The 15,892-nt window shown below is 34.6% G+C and overlaps 1 protein-coding gene across 2 annotated transcripts in view; it reads right to left on the reverse strand.

Moving 5' to 3' along the window:
- LOC134665498 (fibroblast growth factor receptor homolog 1-like) overlaps positions 1-12,535 on the reverse strand; it is a 71,427-nt gene extending 58,892 nt beyond the window's left edge. Inside the window, exon 1 of one of the 2 annotated variants that reach the window (XM_063522479.1) lies at positions 12,265-12,535. The gene's annotated coding sequence lies outside the window, so the exon portion shown is untranslated. The remainder of the gene's footprint in view (positions 1-12,264) is intronic. The other variant, XM_063522475.1, reaches the window with a different exon arrangement.
- Between the last annotated feature and the right edge of the window lie 3,357 nt (positions 12,536-15,892).

The raw sequence follows: 15,892 nt of genomic DNA on the forward strand, positions 1-15,892 counted from the left end.
TTTTACCCATTTACATGCAAAACGTCATTTGATTACCATTTAACAATGTCGGTATATTTACAGCAGGATGATTGACGCAGCTCTCTCATTTTAATTTCAACGTTGTGTACTTACGAATAAAGTTCAATTTCAAATGGAGAAATAAATAGCGAAAAATACTAGGGATGTGAATGTATTGCATAAAATTGACATGGCCGTTTTGTTTACCATTGTTATCAGAGTTGTTTATTATCCTTTCATAGCACATAGTTATGTTCACAATAGTGTTATGGTCATAAATATTACTACGTACTCGTACCAGTAATTTTTTTATTTTGCAACTAAATGGAAAACATGCTATACTTAACTTTCTGTTTAAATACGTTTGATTTTTGAAATGAAAAGTCAAGAAATTTTGTCGTAATTTAATGCTCACAATTTTAATAGGTACTTACACCTGAAAAATATGTCACGTTTACATAGGTGTGGCAGATGGAAATCGCAACCAGAATGTATGCTCCATTATAAGTAGAGGTCCTTAACTTTCGGGTACTGGAGAACCATTTGTTATTTTTCTGCCTGTATTGAATTATGACACGAATAAATATTAATTCCACGCCGGCTTCATTTGCATACACGTCCATTAACATCAGAGGCTACTAAATTTTTCCCATCAAATCCGATTAATATTTCTAGCTATATACCATCTCCGCTTCCTTGTACGTGATGCGCATGCGCTGGTCTATGGTGGACGCTCGGCCAGGACGGGAGAGAGGGTCTTTGGTCACAAGGTACCATGTAACCAGTATTTTAACTCTTAGAAAAACGCTATCACTAGTACCAGAGTAGGTAGGCTTGTAGTAAGTTTCTAACTTTGAATTATAATTAATACAATCGGCGATGTTTAAAACTTCTTTCCTTGGATAGACTATACTCGTGCTGTCCGCAAACCCAACTGAGAACCAGAGCCGTTTTAAGGCTTCTAATTCACACTTGCATTTTTGCAGTAGGAGTGAAAGAGATAGCAATATGCCCCCGGCGGTCATCAGCTTGGTTTGAAAATACTATAACTGTGAAACTAAGGGGTTTTGCCAAACTAAGTTAACTTACTTTGTGCCTACTACGCATTGCGCACTGTGAACATTTTATTTCGAGTTAAAACTCTGTTTGCGATATTTATATTGTGTTTCAACCAATCATCTATATTCGTGGTAGCCGGTGGAATATTATCGAAGCTTCCGGCCCAAGTCGTTGACTTGCTCCTCGGTCGTTTTTGACTGTCTTGACAGACGTTATTCTGAACAATGGAGAGGAAACGTCTGCCATTATTAGAACTGTTTAGCGAATGTTTATATGTTAGAGACAGGTTTGATATGTGATTACCTAACACTCAAGTGAACAGTCAACGAAGTTGTTTTGTATAAGGTATACTTCTGTTAACAAACTTCTAAATATACCTACAGGAGTGCATTGCATATCAAACTAGGCCTTGATGCCTGTACCTAAGTAACTCATCTCATATAACATTTAATTTTAAGCATGTGGGTAATAATCGTGTTCTATCTAAGCTTATTGGACCACACTGGCGTCTGAAAAATCGTCTTCACATCGGCTCCAAAAGCTATTACAATCGCAAACAAGTATGCTCAAGCGAGCCTAAGTACTTACACTCTCCCGCACTTCAGTTTTAAATTCCATTCGAAAACGTATAACGTGACGAGCAAACCATAAAAGCCATAAGTTAAGAAGCCATAGTTAGTGGCCACAATTTCGAGAGTGAGAATTTTGTCCAAACGGGATGAATAAATTGACAATTTGATCAGAACAATAAGTATTTGGCTTCAATCTCCACGTCCACCACGTTCACAATTTTATACTGGAATTGGCGAGCCAATGTCCTTCAATTTCATTTTTGCTCCCTTAAATTTCATTGGGCGGAACGGTCAGTTTGGTCAGAACTGCCACTTCACCACCGATCAATGTCTTGGCCGATGGATTTTGATATCACAGTTGCACTCGACCGTCAGTGCGCCGGACTTCTTTCGCGCTAAGTAATGGAAATTAGGTGTTATCGCTAAAATGTTAGGCACAAAAAATAATAAAATACAATAAACTAGACTCCTACTTATTTCTACTTAACTATTTAATTTGGAGCCGCGTTACATGTAAAAATAGGTATAAGTTTGGAGGGTTGACACTTATAAGTTTTGTTCTAGATAAATATTTCCAATTTTTATCGCCTTTCGAGCAGCAGCAGGACCAAGCCTCCTGTCTAGACAGGACTTGTCAAAAAGGTCACAAGGATCACAATGGCGCCTTGACACAATGACATTTCACTGCAGGACACTTGTAACCAGACGGTACAAGTGCACGCACAATGAGCCTCATTCACGGCGCACAGTTTAATGTTTTAGAGGAACATGGGAGGCATAGAGCTTTCATTAATCTCCTCATCTAGAATAATACCTGTCGTATTTATAAATATTTTGTCATATATTTCCAGGTGCAAGAAATCTTATATTGTAAATAGTTTTCAAAATCCATTACTTACCTACATAATTAATTGCACTGAGTGTTAAAAAAAATCTTGTGTCATACCTACGCTTCACCTAACTTATTATATTAATAATTTCATGTTTATATTGTTTTTATAGTATTTATGTATAGTAATCAATCATATCAGAAAAAAGCAATTACATTTTAAGATTTAATCTTAAACGTGTAAGATTTAATTTAACCTTTGTTCACTGTACCCATACAAGATGATATGACAAAGTCACACGTCCAAGTATGCTTCCACTTTGAAGTTGTGAACCCATAGTGGAAGCGCAGACAAATCGTCATATGGTATCCTTTTGCTAAATGCTAATATTATATTACTGTTTTTAATATGTATTACTACGCCTATTACTACTATATGTAAATAAATATATTATAACAATATTGCGACTCTATTCATGACGCAAGTATTTGTAAGTCACTACTCTTAATCTACAGTGTCTCTGGGCAGGGGACAAAAGTTTGTCATCCTCGCTTTTAAACATTACAAAGTGTTCTGTATCTCCAGGTTTTTGGGTACTAGTCGTAACTAATATATTTACACAAATTAGGATAGGTACTTAGTAAGTACAGTACAATACAATACAAAACAATACAAATACTCTTTATTGCACACCTCAATAAAAGAAGACAATACAAAAGAAAACAGAAATACAGGCAGAGGTAAACAACAGGCGGTCTTATCGCTAAAAAGCGATCTCTTCCAGACAACCTTTACAGTACAAGACAGTACAAGTGTCTTAGAAACTTGCGTTAAAATTATATGTATAAATTTATCACAGATTTATGTAGGTAGCGCAATTGATCGATGTTTGTTTTTTAACCGACTTCCAAATCTCAAAGAAGGAGGTTATCAATTCGGTTGTATGTTTTTTTTAATGTTTGTTACTCCATATCTCTCTATAAGTGGGTTAGGTTAGGCTAGAACTACGACCCTTACAGAACAGAAATGCTAGTAGAAAAGTGGGTGGTTTTACCTCCTTTTCTACATAGTGTAGGTACCATCTACAATAATCTTTCACCGGCCCCCATAGAAGTCGGTTCTTTTTTCTTAAAAATTATTTAATTAAGTATATAACTCTTCTCGCATAGTATATAGTTAATCGGCGCGACCAATATACGTAACTTCATGTCCATCTGTAGGAAACTAAAACTATTTCTTACTTGCTACTGGACAGTGGCTATGAAATTTGTTGAAAATTAAGACTTTTTTTATTTCACTGTTTGGTTCTATATAATTTATGTTTGGACATTCAACAAAATCGGTCTCAGCATACCTCCATAAGACTAGCTAAATCTCAACCACGTCTAAAGACAATGCCGTGCGACTGTCGACAGAATTAATTGAAATTTATTGCGTCTCATCCGCGATTCGGACTCCAAACGACACTCTCCGCTACGACCGGTTTCTTCAAAAATGCACTTTAACTTTTGAGTGACAAGGTTACATATGGCTTGTAATATAACTCGGCTAAAGGTTTTCTCAGCCTATATAAAATCAAACTAAATTCGATTTTATGCCCTAGATGACAAGGTTAAATTTAGTGTGAGATATATGGACGTGTCCGGTCCGTATTGCGCGTCTTAATATTTACGGTCGTTGGACAATCGAAGATAATGGTGGCACTCATGTGATTTGAGGCAATCGTGGTTGTGTCTCATTGAATTAGTTTGACGGTTGTTGTCCAGAACTATTTCTTTAGTAAAATCTAAAAAGTTCAGGAAGACACCGGTCTATTACTTAACAATGACCATTAATACTAGCCAAATACGCTAACCAATTGTGTTTTTATTTTGCATCAAAACAACTACGATGACTACTTATATAATGATCTTTGAATGCATCAGTGCTTTACTAAACATTTCAGTAAACCGGAAAAAACATCGCGTTCTCACAGTCATAAAATTCTAAACAAGGCAACCCCTTTCTCCATAAAATCCGGAAAAGTCCATTAAAGAGAGATTTAGAGACATTATACTGTCCCTATTTTAATGACATCGTGATGCACGTTTAAATGCATTGAGTTACATCGTGACGTGTGGTCACCCTCAGTCGCTTATTAAGTAATCGTATAAAATTGGACTTAGTTCAGTAGTTTTATGTTGTAACCAAGAATGTTGTCTTTGTTACACTTAAGACACTTTACTTTTGAAGCGCTCTTTGAAATGTTTTTGAACATTTTCGGCTTTTAGTGACCATGCCTTTATCGGTGTCTTGTAGGAAGATTGTTCTGCCTTTAAATAATCAAAATTAACATGAGTTACTACTGTTATTCATCACAATGGCCTTTTTACAAAATGAAAAAACCTCTTTCGAATTGTCTGAAAGTAGAAAACGGAAAACTGTATCCTAATTACTAAAGTGTACGGCCATACGAGTAGGTATAGGTACATCTATTTTATGGGCATGCTGTTGTCTGTTCTAATTATATTTTGTTACCTTACGGCACGATTCGGGAAATGAATTAGACTTTCCCTAGATATGAAATAGTAACGATATGTGACGTTCCACGGCAAAAGGTACCCTATGGCGGTTGGCGCTTACGCTATTAATAAAGCCGTACCCCCATAAGGTACCCTTTGCCGGGGAACGTCACATATCGTTACTATTTCATATCTAGTGAATGCCTTATTCATTTCCCGAATCGCGCTGCTAGTGTTAAATAACTGAACTAGCGCTTTTCTTCCTTCGTCCTTAACCATAAAGTTTTCCAAGATATAAATGGATTGACATATATTTTGGAATAGGTCCAAAAGAAAGCAATAAGAAGAGCTTAGGTAACCTTAATTTAACTATGGAGAGTTAATAACCTTCCTATTTTACCAGTTTCGTGTAGCCAGTTACATAAACACCTAGTATGATTTCGGTTGATTGTTTTATAAATATGTAATTAGTTGTGCTAAATCGTAATTACTACCAAAATGAGTAGCTACGATGTTTCAAAGAAATAAAAAACTTACAAACAAAGATTATCGACGAACGACGGTCCCATCTAATATAATTTCTTCGTAGTGTCGCAAACCGCTAATCGTCGTAACTGCACACAGAAACAGAAATTCCGTTCATATGTCAATCGGTCAGGTTGAGGTACATACTAACACGTCCAATTTGCCACGATTATCATTCACATCGCTCACTCATTCATTCGTTCATATCGTTCAGCCATGAGGAAGCAAGGCGGATATCGCGGGGTCTTGATGGATTATTGCGTCTAGACTAGACGTTAACTAAACCTTAGGATCTCAACCTTTGAACTGAGCATATATTATAGGATTTACCTACATTGATAATTAAATAGTAACTGTGATGGCGTATGAAAACTTTGTTTCTTTTAACATTGTAAAACTGAAAGTATTTTTATTTATCTTAATTATGTCGTAGTACAGACATTAACTAGTTAGTTTTATTTCATCCATAATACGATGTTTAAATAATTTCATAAGTATAAAAGAAAGGAACTTACCTAGTTAGAGTAGTTCCCCTAAACATGTACAGTCACCTGCAATAATATGTTACACAACTAAGGCAGCAAAAATATCTGACAAGATTTTATTTGTAGAGCCATAAGAGCGTGTCACATATTTTTGCGACCTTCGAAGAGTACATTATTACAGGTGACTATACACCTAAGTAGATGTCTAAGTTGAAGTAAGTAGTACTAGCAGCTCTTTACGGCTCAATCAAATTAAAAATATTTTTCATCACACTCGCTCAGTAAATGTCAGGTTTAGCGGGAGTTAAGGAAAAAACGTTCTTCCTAGGGAGTTATGAAGTTTCTAGTGCCATAATTAGTTAACAGTTTTTTGTCTTTATACTAAATTTTTGTATCGCAAGTGTGATGAAAAACATTGTGTGGCGTAATAATTTATTGCAAACTCGAGTCTATAAATCGCTCCGGCAAGCCGTCGCGATTTAACTTACTCTCATTTGCAATATTCAACTTACGCCCCATGTTGCACAATGTACTATAACGTCCTTCCTGAAATATCTTTGATCATTGAAGCTATATGTGTTTGTTCTGCCCACCACGAACCAGAATAGCAGTAATTGACATCAAAAAACTCTTCATATTCCCTCATAATATTGTATAAATATACTTGGCCAAGCAAATTATGTCAGTAGAAAAAGGCGCGAATTTCAAATTTTCAAGATTTGCTTGACCAAGTATATTAGCGTACTTTTAGTAATTTTACATAAATATTTTAGGTTGCACAGCCTCTAACTTCCCTGACTACACCTACATACAAACAAAAACTTTAATCTGACTATAGTTTTTCGCTATTTATTTACCTACATACTACATAATACGGCGGAATCCTACAGTCCAATAAATTAACAATCGTTAAAATGCCCATTATTATTAGGGATGCGACGCATGTCCATTACGTGGCGGAATCAAAACCAATGCTGCATTCCATATAAACTACGTATTTATATTTTAGGCGAATTTAAATTCAAGGTAATTCAATGAACTTGTACAAAGAATGAGTTTTAATAGCCTAACGAGAGGGGGCGCGGTTACAATATAAAAAGATATAATATTGTTATAATTTACGCAACTAGAAAATGAATAGTAAAATAATAGTTAATATAACAACAAAATTTTAATGGTATATATATTTTTAATTCATATACCTACTTAAATAAGCAAGTGAAAAAAGTCACAAATATCTGAAAAGCGTGAACGAATATATATCTAGACTCTAGGCAATCCTTATGATAACTAATTTCACTTTACCTACCTATAAGTTTTTTTTTTCGAAAACACACCTATGTACACACTCAATCACTCTATAGGTAAATAAATATATATATGAAGGTAAATAAATATATATATAGATATGAAGAACGTGCAATAAATTAAATAAAAAAACCATAAATAAAAGACTCATGAAATCGAACGACATTTTATGAATAAGCAATACAGTACCTAGGGTATGTAGAGTAGACATGCAAAGGGCGATCGTGCTGGTCGCAATGTGTCTAAAATAGAACGCCTACGACAATGAAAAGAGAGATAAACAAACATAATTTATATTAAATAATAATCGTCGGTACTTTAAAAGTAAAAAAGTCAAGGTATAATGACTTTCAACAAAGTATTTTACTTATAACCTACATGGTTCGTATAAGTAAATTAGTATCATTATAAAAAAAATCCTTAAACCCCATCTTTTTTTTACAATCCATAACTCCAAATACTCCAAAGGAACAATATAGGCATTTGTCCTTCAGTACACCTACATAAAATAAGGTCTTTTTTGAGCAAGTGTGATGAAAACTTACTATCCAAAGGTAAAAATAATACAGCTTTCAATTGTTTTATGGTAGGTATAACAATTATAACAAATTTCTCTTCATGGTGCATAACCTTAGTTATTTTCACTCAATGCAAAAAGCGATAACATCATACTCTTATTTACCGGAGCTAATATGATTCAAATGCGTAGGCGATTCTCTGAAACAGTATAACTCCCAATATCACGTTCATAAACTTAAATATCTATAAAAAGTGTATGTTCACATCATGTCCAATTATAAAGTTGAAAAGACAAGCGTAAGTCATAGCAAGAAGATTGAAAATCGACAAGCGCAATATGTGTGATACGAGTTTGCGACAGTTGTTGGTTCACTTGGGAAAACCAGTCTATTTTCCAATTTATTCATAATTCATTTCTTGGAAGGAAATATAAACGTAAATAACACAGCTACTCTTAGCAATTTCAAACGAAATTTGTAAGTACAACATAGTTTGGGAAAACTATTATCAGAATTCAGCTGTTTCCACACTTTTATTATACAGACACCCACTTTATTTCTTTCTTGAAAACAATAACAACGAAAACACAGCTCACTATTGACAATTAAAATGTATGAATAAATAATATTATAGCCTCAATAATTATATCTAACCATCACACTCTTGACTAGCCTAGCCAAGCCAATTCAAATCCTGAACATTAATTACATCCCAACTATCCCAAGTGAACAAGAACTTGGCACTCTTAAAGATCTCAATTATTTTTCCGGTCTCATTTCACATTTATGTTTTTGATGGGATGGGATGTTAATAAACATTAACATACTAAGTTATTAATTTACGTATTTAGAGTAATGAGAAGTATATAATATAAATGTTGAAACGAAGAACAAAAGCTAACACTTATTAATTAGGCAATATTTTTTGTTAGGACTAATCTACGATTGCGAAGGCCCGTACGACGATTGACGGATAGAACTTGATTACATATAAACGTGAAGATTACTGACAGATGTGACGATGTGAACGTTACTCTGATGACGCTCGCAAGCTCGTATGAGGCTTCAACGTACAAATATCATAGCAAGCTTATTCCGCCATGCACAAGATTCAAGTTCAAAGATTCAAGAACTTGAGTAAAACAAGATGTTGCAAGTATGGTCCTCAGTGACAAATGTAAAGATTATCAAGTTTTGTCTGTTTGTGCCTAGCTGCGGAACCCACGTGCGAGGCACACGTTCCCCTGGTATTCAGATAACAGAGTAATCGTAGAGTCTTATTCAACACTCAACATTTTTTTTTATTATTTAGAATGAATTAGGGCTAATTTAGCGGCATTTTAATAATATGAAGTGTTATTTTAATTGTTTAGGTACTGCACTGCAGTTTAGTGCCTCTTTATGCCGAGTCATATTCGATTAGGTGAGACTCAAGATATTGGTTAAAGACCGTACAAATTACACTCCAGATAGCCAATTAAGAACAATAAAACCAGGTCATTTTGAATGGGGGTCCTATACAAAACCATCCCAATACATTGCTATTGAGTGTATGTCTCAAAACATTTAAACAAAAGCAAACATTGAACGTTCACTTGCTTAATCACATTTTAATTAATTTTACTGATAGATGTATGCTGGTAATCTTTTATGTATGAAAGAGACACCCTAAGCATATAAACGACATGTAAATTATATCTATTTGCGAGCTGTGTTTGCTTGTTTAATTAATAGAGCTGTTATCATAATTGTTAAAAACCCATAATTTTATAAAACATTTTTTTTAAACTTCACAAGCAATCATAGTGGCTATAGAAATAAAAAGCTGTGGTTACAACATTGCAATTATCATTTTAAATATATCGGTCGCTAGAAATAGAACTCTGCGGAGAAAGTCGAGGAAGGCAGGATGTAGGTAAGTACCTACATTAAAACAAATTGATTTTTACTTTTCGCACTAAACATTAAATAAAACGTCTTATTAATTTTTAATTTATTTAGGTATAACAAGTACTTAATTAGGAACGAAATAACCGGCTGAAAAAAATTAAAGATGGACTTACCAAAAATGTGTTTCTTTCAGTAAGTTTATTTTATGTGATTAATTGGTTAAGAAAGAACAAAAGAAACATTCCTTTTTGGTAGTCTGGAATTTATTGTTTTAAAAAAATAAACCGTTCTGCTCCACAGCTCTCCCTGTCCGAAGTAACAAAAACACATTGTTTGCCACGTGTTGCACGCGGGCCGAATGTTAAGGGCCCATGTTTGAATCCCGGCAGAAGCCTCAGACCTTGCCAGCCCTATTGAGATGTAACTTTAATTGTTTAAATGTGTCAATGCCGCCTTTTTGCCGCTTAGGTCTTCGGACGGTTGGTAAGAAAAAGGGGCTGGGTGGGTATCCCCATACCCACCCCCGTTAAAACGAAATGTATACCTAATTCGTATTTTTAAATTATTTAGCAATGTCGAACAGCAAGCCCTGTTCAGAGAATTAGGTAATACTTTAAATTATTTAGATTTTGGGATGAAGTAGTTTTTTTTACCTCTGGTCTGGCAAACCAATTATGCCAGTAGAATAAATCAGAGACTGAAAAATGTTGGCGGAAGAATGCGGCGCCATTTCTACTTACAGTTTGGTTTGCCAGACTATTTAAAAACCTACAATGGTAATTCGACAAGTAATTGCGTTATCACTATATATTTATTGCGTATGCTCCATAGAATGGCGACATTTACTGATGTGCCGGAATGTCGGCCACCCCTCTCAATATCGGCACATTACTCGTAAATGGGCAATAAGTATTTAGGTACTACACCAAGAAACTACGAGACCATAAAGTATAAACTACGAAAATACATACATATATGTGGCTCATACCCACCTAGTTTTAGATGATATCAAACTAGATATCCATGATTAATACGTTACCTAGTTTTAATTTCCGCTGCACCATTTATATTTTCCTAAGTACTAATTAAAAACGAAACTTTAGTTTACGTTTTTCCATATCTCAAAACAGAAAATATTTTAATTTGGAATACTAAATACTTATGAATAAACGTTGTGACTGCTGAGATTAATGTAATCATCCGGTTTACGAAAAGATTAAACGTTTGTAAAGGATGTGATAGAATGCACATCCTTTATACTTTTAATGATGTTGGGTTTATCTGCCAACTTCGCGGCAACAGGAAAGGGGTGTCACAATATTTTCGGATGGGTGTTTTGGGCAATACCATTACCTATCTTCCGGTGACTAGTATTTACACCTGTATTTTTAATACTCATCGTGAAGTAACCACAAGTCTTGTTGATGTATTTGGCGCCATTTCGTTCGTCCTCTGCCAAATTACGGATTTCTCATAATACTCAAGTGCCTATTAGGAATCTCTCTGCTTTGCCTTGGTTGTCTGGTAGAGAATGCTTTTTGGCATTAACTTCGCCTTTTGTACGATAAGTTTTCTTTTGTGCAATAAAGTTTAAATAGGTAAATAAATAAAAGTAAAGGAAAAACACTAGGTACAATAAGGAACAATATGAACATTTTTTGTAAAAAGTGTAATGTTTTGACTCATTACTCATTTCAAAATTAAAAAAATGCGGTATATTTTACGGAACTAGATCCAGTGTCCATTATTTACATTAGATTTTTAATGTCCGACAAATACTATGGTCCAAAGTTTTGGCAATAGGTACCAACATTGTGCCAGTAGAGAATGTGAGGCATGTCAAATGTCAACATTTATAACACATTTGACAGACAGTTCTACAGAAAGGCATTTTTTAGGGTTCCGTACCTCAAAAGGAAAAAACGGAACCGTTATAGGATCACTCGTACGCCTGTCTGTCTGTCCGCCTATTTTCTCGGAAACTACTTTAGCCAATTAAGTTGAAATTTGGTACACATATAATATGTAAATTAGTGAACCAAAGATGGACATGTTTTTTATAATTTTAAAATACATAGGTTCGAAATTATTTAAGAAAATAGCAAAAAAATAACCACCCCCCCCCCCCCCTATCTCCGAAACTACTGGGTATAAAATTTTGAAAAAAAATACACCAAATAGTTTTTTACCTATAGATGACAGGAAAACCTATTAGAAATGTGCACTCAAGCGTGAGTCGGACTTATGTACGGAACCCTAGAAACGCGAGTCCGACTCGCACTTGGCCGGTTTTTTAAGAAACAGGTATAAAGGAAATAATGCATTATATAATGATGTACTTGCAAAACCGTTGATTTTAGAGATAAACCCAACTTTATCATGGAAACAGATTTAATAAACAATATATGTAGAATGTATGCTGAAAACGTAACTATCTTAAATTAAACTTACAAAATATGACTAAAATCAATTCCTAGAATTATGAATCATTGTTTCTTAATTACGTTCACACATAAACATATGCATGCCAACGTTCTATATTTAATTATATCTTAAAATAACACAAATCGACTTACCAGCTTCTCGGAATGAATACAATCCCCGTACGGGGCATCCGCAAACACTGAAACGTCTGAAAAATTCACTTTCAACTGTCAAAATAGATATCAAAGTCACTTAGTAAGTACAAGAATACGGCACCAACCCACGAACACTTCAGTACGGTTTAGTTCTTAATCCGTCGAAACGAGCGAGTTTTTTGCAGAAATAGTCGCACTTACTAACGTCCGCACACCATGAGCTTTAATTCAAGACTGAAGATAATCGAGTCGAGAGCTTTCAGCGTAGCGATGCGTATGCGGCGTTTCACGAGCGCACGATATGAATACAGCTATCCTTTTCTTCATCATTGCACTCGTGCGGTGGGGGTGCTAGTTGTTGTATTGCTATCCTTTGCATACCTAATGTCAGCGGGGAAATTAAAGAAAACGTAACTGGGCGCGTTACGTAATGCGTGTACGCGATGATTTATTTGGCTCGTGATTAATGATTTTCATGTTTTCCTTAATATTTTCTCGCATATTTTGGCTATGGCATTTATTTTCGCGTTGCGTTAACTAATTGTCGCGAGTCGTGGGTTTGAGGTGATGGTACAAGCTTTCAACAAGTAGCTTGTTATCATCACAAATTATGACACTGGAACTAGAAGTATAAATATAAATATAAGTAGGTAGATTTAAATTAGTGTAACATTTTGTTGCGTGCAAAGGTGACCGTACCCCTTGATATATGTACCTAGTCATTTACCTCTATACATATTTTGAATCAGTTTTTCCACCTTTTTAAATATCTATATAACCAGAGATACCAAGTCAAATGGGTATAAGTGAGTATATAGTAGGGGTGTATATAGTAGGGGTAAATTAAAACGCACGTTTTATGAAATCTGTTCTACGGAACCGCAACGTCGATTGTGCATTCTGCACTCAAAGATTAGGAAAGGTGGACATCTCTCCCTAAGTAATCCAAAAATCTAAACCCAGAAGGTAATTAATTTTGAAAATTAATATTGTAAAATCCTAAAATTTAACTTTTTTCGAAGGACGATTTACGTAGTTTAGCTAAAAGTTACTGAACTGAAAAACGTAGATATGGGCATTGGAACCCCACTGACAAAAACGGTCTCAACATCGAATGACATAAAAATATTTAGTAGCTACATAATATATCAAGTAATAATAATATAAACTGACATATATTTATTAATCCATTATTTCGTAGTTTTAACTTCAACATAGGTTAATATTTTATAGAAAAAAAAGTAATTAGGAGGAGTTCGTACGTACGTTTATAGGAAACTACATTGAAACGCGGAAGTGAGTTTCCTCCGACCGTCCCAGGAAGATCATTTGTGGCATATGTCTGTCGTTACGAAGAAACTGTTATGGTTGCATTTCAATAGACATTTCTCGGTAGATGGAAATGAAGTTTGGAAATAATCCATTTTTATGACAACTTTTATTCACGTTGCGGGTAAAACTAATAAAAAGATTCAGTGCCTATAGGTACTGGACTAGAAAGAAACATAGTAGCATATCTAATTGTGTACCATCATAATCTTTATTAAAAATATGTCAAGCAAACACATTACAATAAATACCTATAAACTAACTTATATACTAAAACTACAAATAAACACAGCACCTTTGTGTACCTATATCTAACATATATAAACTAACTTAGCTGCCTAAATACTAATTTAATCGTAACTACGAGTACTAATCCTTACTTAATATAATAATATCACATACTATAAATGACAGCTCGATAGCTCCAATTTGTGTGATTAACCGATGAACACATCAAATATTTGTTTTATATATATTTATAAAGCTTTAAATTATATCGTTTATTATACGCCTACAACAAAGAGCTTTAACATGTACCTATCCGACAATATGTATCTATTTGTTTCATATAAATAAGATGAATAGCTATATATCTGGCTGTATATTTCCACAAGTCCTCGCATTGGATATCATATGCCAGTTGTCCAGCTGTCTCTCTACGACCCACTTGGCGAGCTACGAACACGATCTGAATTTTCATTAATATCATTTATAATTAGAATAATTTAATGTCAGTAGGCAATGAAACTAAAAACTCCGTATCTATTTATTCATTTGGCTTGTACCTCATAATTCTGAATAATCCCAGAGTTTCCAGATTGTGATACTAGCGAGTGACTATACTACAATCTCTTCACATCACACGGGACGGGTCTACGGGTGTCTAAATATTTTAATATCTTACATGCGATAATATTATTTACTTACTTAGTTATTTATTTACTAATTACCTAATGCTACAGGCGTAGGTACGAGTACTAGTACTAAGTACAATACAATACATACTCTTTATTGCGCACTTCAATAGAAGAAAATTATAGAGAAAGAAAAGAGTAACAAAAATAGAGGTAAACAACTCTTATCAGTATCACGCGGTTACTTGCACCAGAAATCTTCATTGACATAGCCGCATCTAGGTTAAAATCACCAATTTATATATTTATGGGAACCGGACGCATTGGAGTTTCCTTAAAAATAAAATAAATAACATTCTTTCTTCCTTAGCGACGCGTCCCGCTATTATATAAAGCAAGCATCCGCCAAAAGCTATTGATTAGTTTCTTTCATTATTATGTGATTTTCTCTAGTTTTTATTTGCCAATTTAACTTAAGGCCCCGTAGGTTTGTGTTCTTCTCTCACCCTCACTGAGCAGTGAGCGTAAGTGTGAGCAAGATGGAGGTGCGTGCTCGGCTCATTCTGAATTTTAATTTGCTGTAAATTTTAACAAAAAAAAATTAATCGATGAATTCCCTCAAAAACGAAATTGCGCAAATTCAGATGCATATATCATATTTTTAGCTTTTGTGCACGAATTGTTACAATAGTTTAAAGTGCGTTTTAGACCTATTGTTCGTGATTTTTTTCCCTCTATTTTCTATAGAAATAGAGGGAAAGTCAAAAAATCCGTGGATACCTACCGTAAAACGAGGTGAGTAGATTTCGCGGGGAGAGGTGGGTTATGAATGGGGAGAGAAGATTTGAGAGGGGGGTGAGAAGGGATTTTAAGGCAACTGCTACAAAAATAATGTATTCCAATTTAAAATGGAGCTATAGTAATACGCATAATAATAAAAAATCGATCCAACAATCTTCCAAAATCACATTTGTATGAAAACCCCTCTCACCCCAAATACGAGGCACTACAGGGTGAGGTGAAAGTTATGAAATGGAACTACCCAAAATAAAATAAAAACTAAAATACAAACGTCCGGAACACTTATTATATACACCACTCAGTTTTCATATGTAATAAGTTTTAGGCAAAAATTCCATTGGTACAAGCTTTTATCGCTGACTGTACTGTTCTTTCCACAATTCCACAGACAACTAATATTCATCGAGACCATTCTAACAACCCCAAACACAATTAGGTTTCGTTGTTTTATCACAGAGTTCTTATGGCCTCCTCCTGTCTCCATCATCATATCAGCTCGATGGTACCATAATATTGCCACCCGACTTACATATGTATGAAAATTTTCAGCTTCATTGGAAGTCAGAAAATGGGTCAAATTTACCTTGTAAGATTTGACCCGTACAAAGATAGTTACATATTTACATAGGTACATCGCAAGT

The sequence above is a fragment of the Cydia fagiglandana genome, chromosome 1, assembly GCF_963556715.1.
Source record: "Cydia fagiglandana chromosome 1, ilCydFagi1.1, whole genome shotgun sequence".
Classification (NCBI taxonomy): domain Eukaryota; kingdom Metazoa; phylum Arthropoda; class Insecta; order Lepidoptera; family Tortricidae; genus Cydia; species Cydia fagiglandana.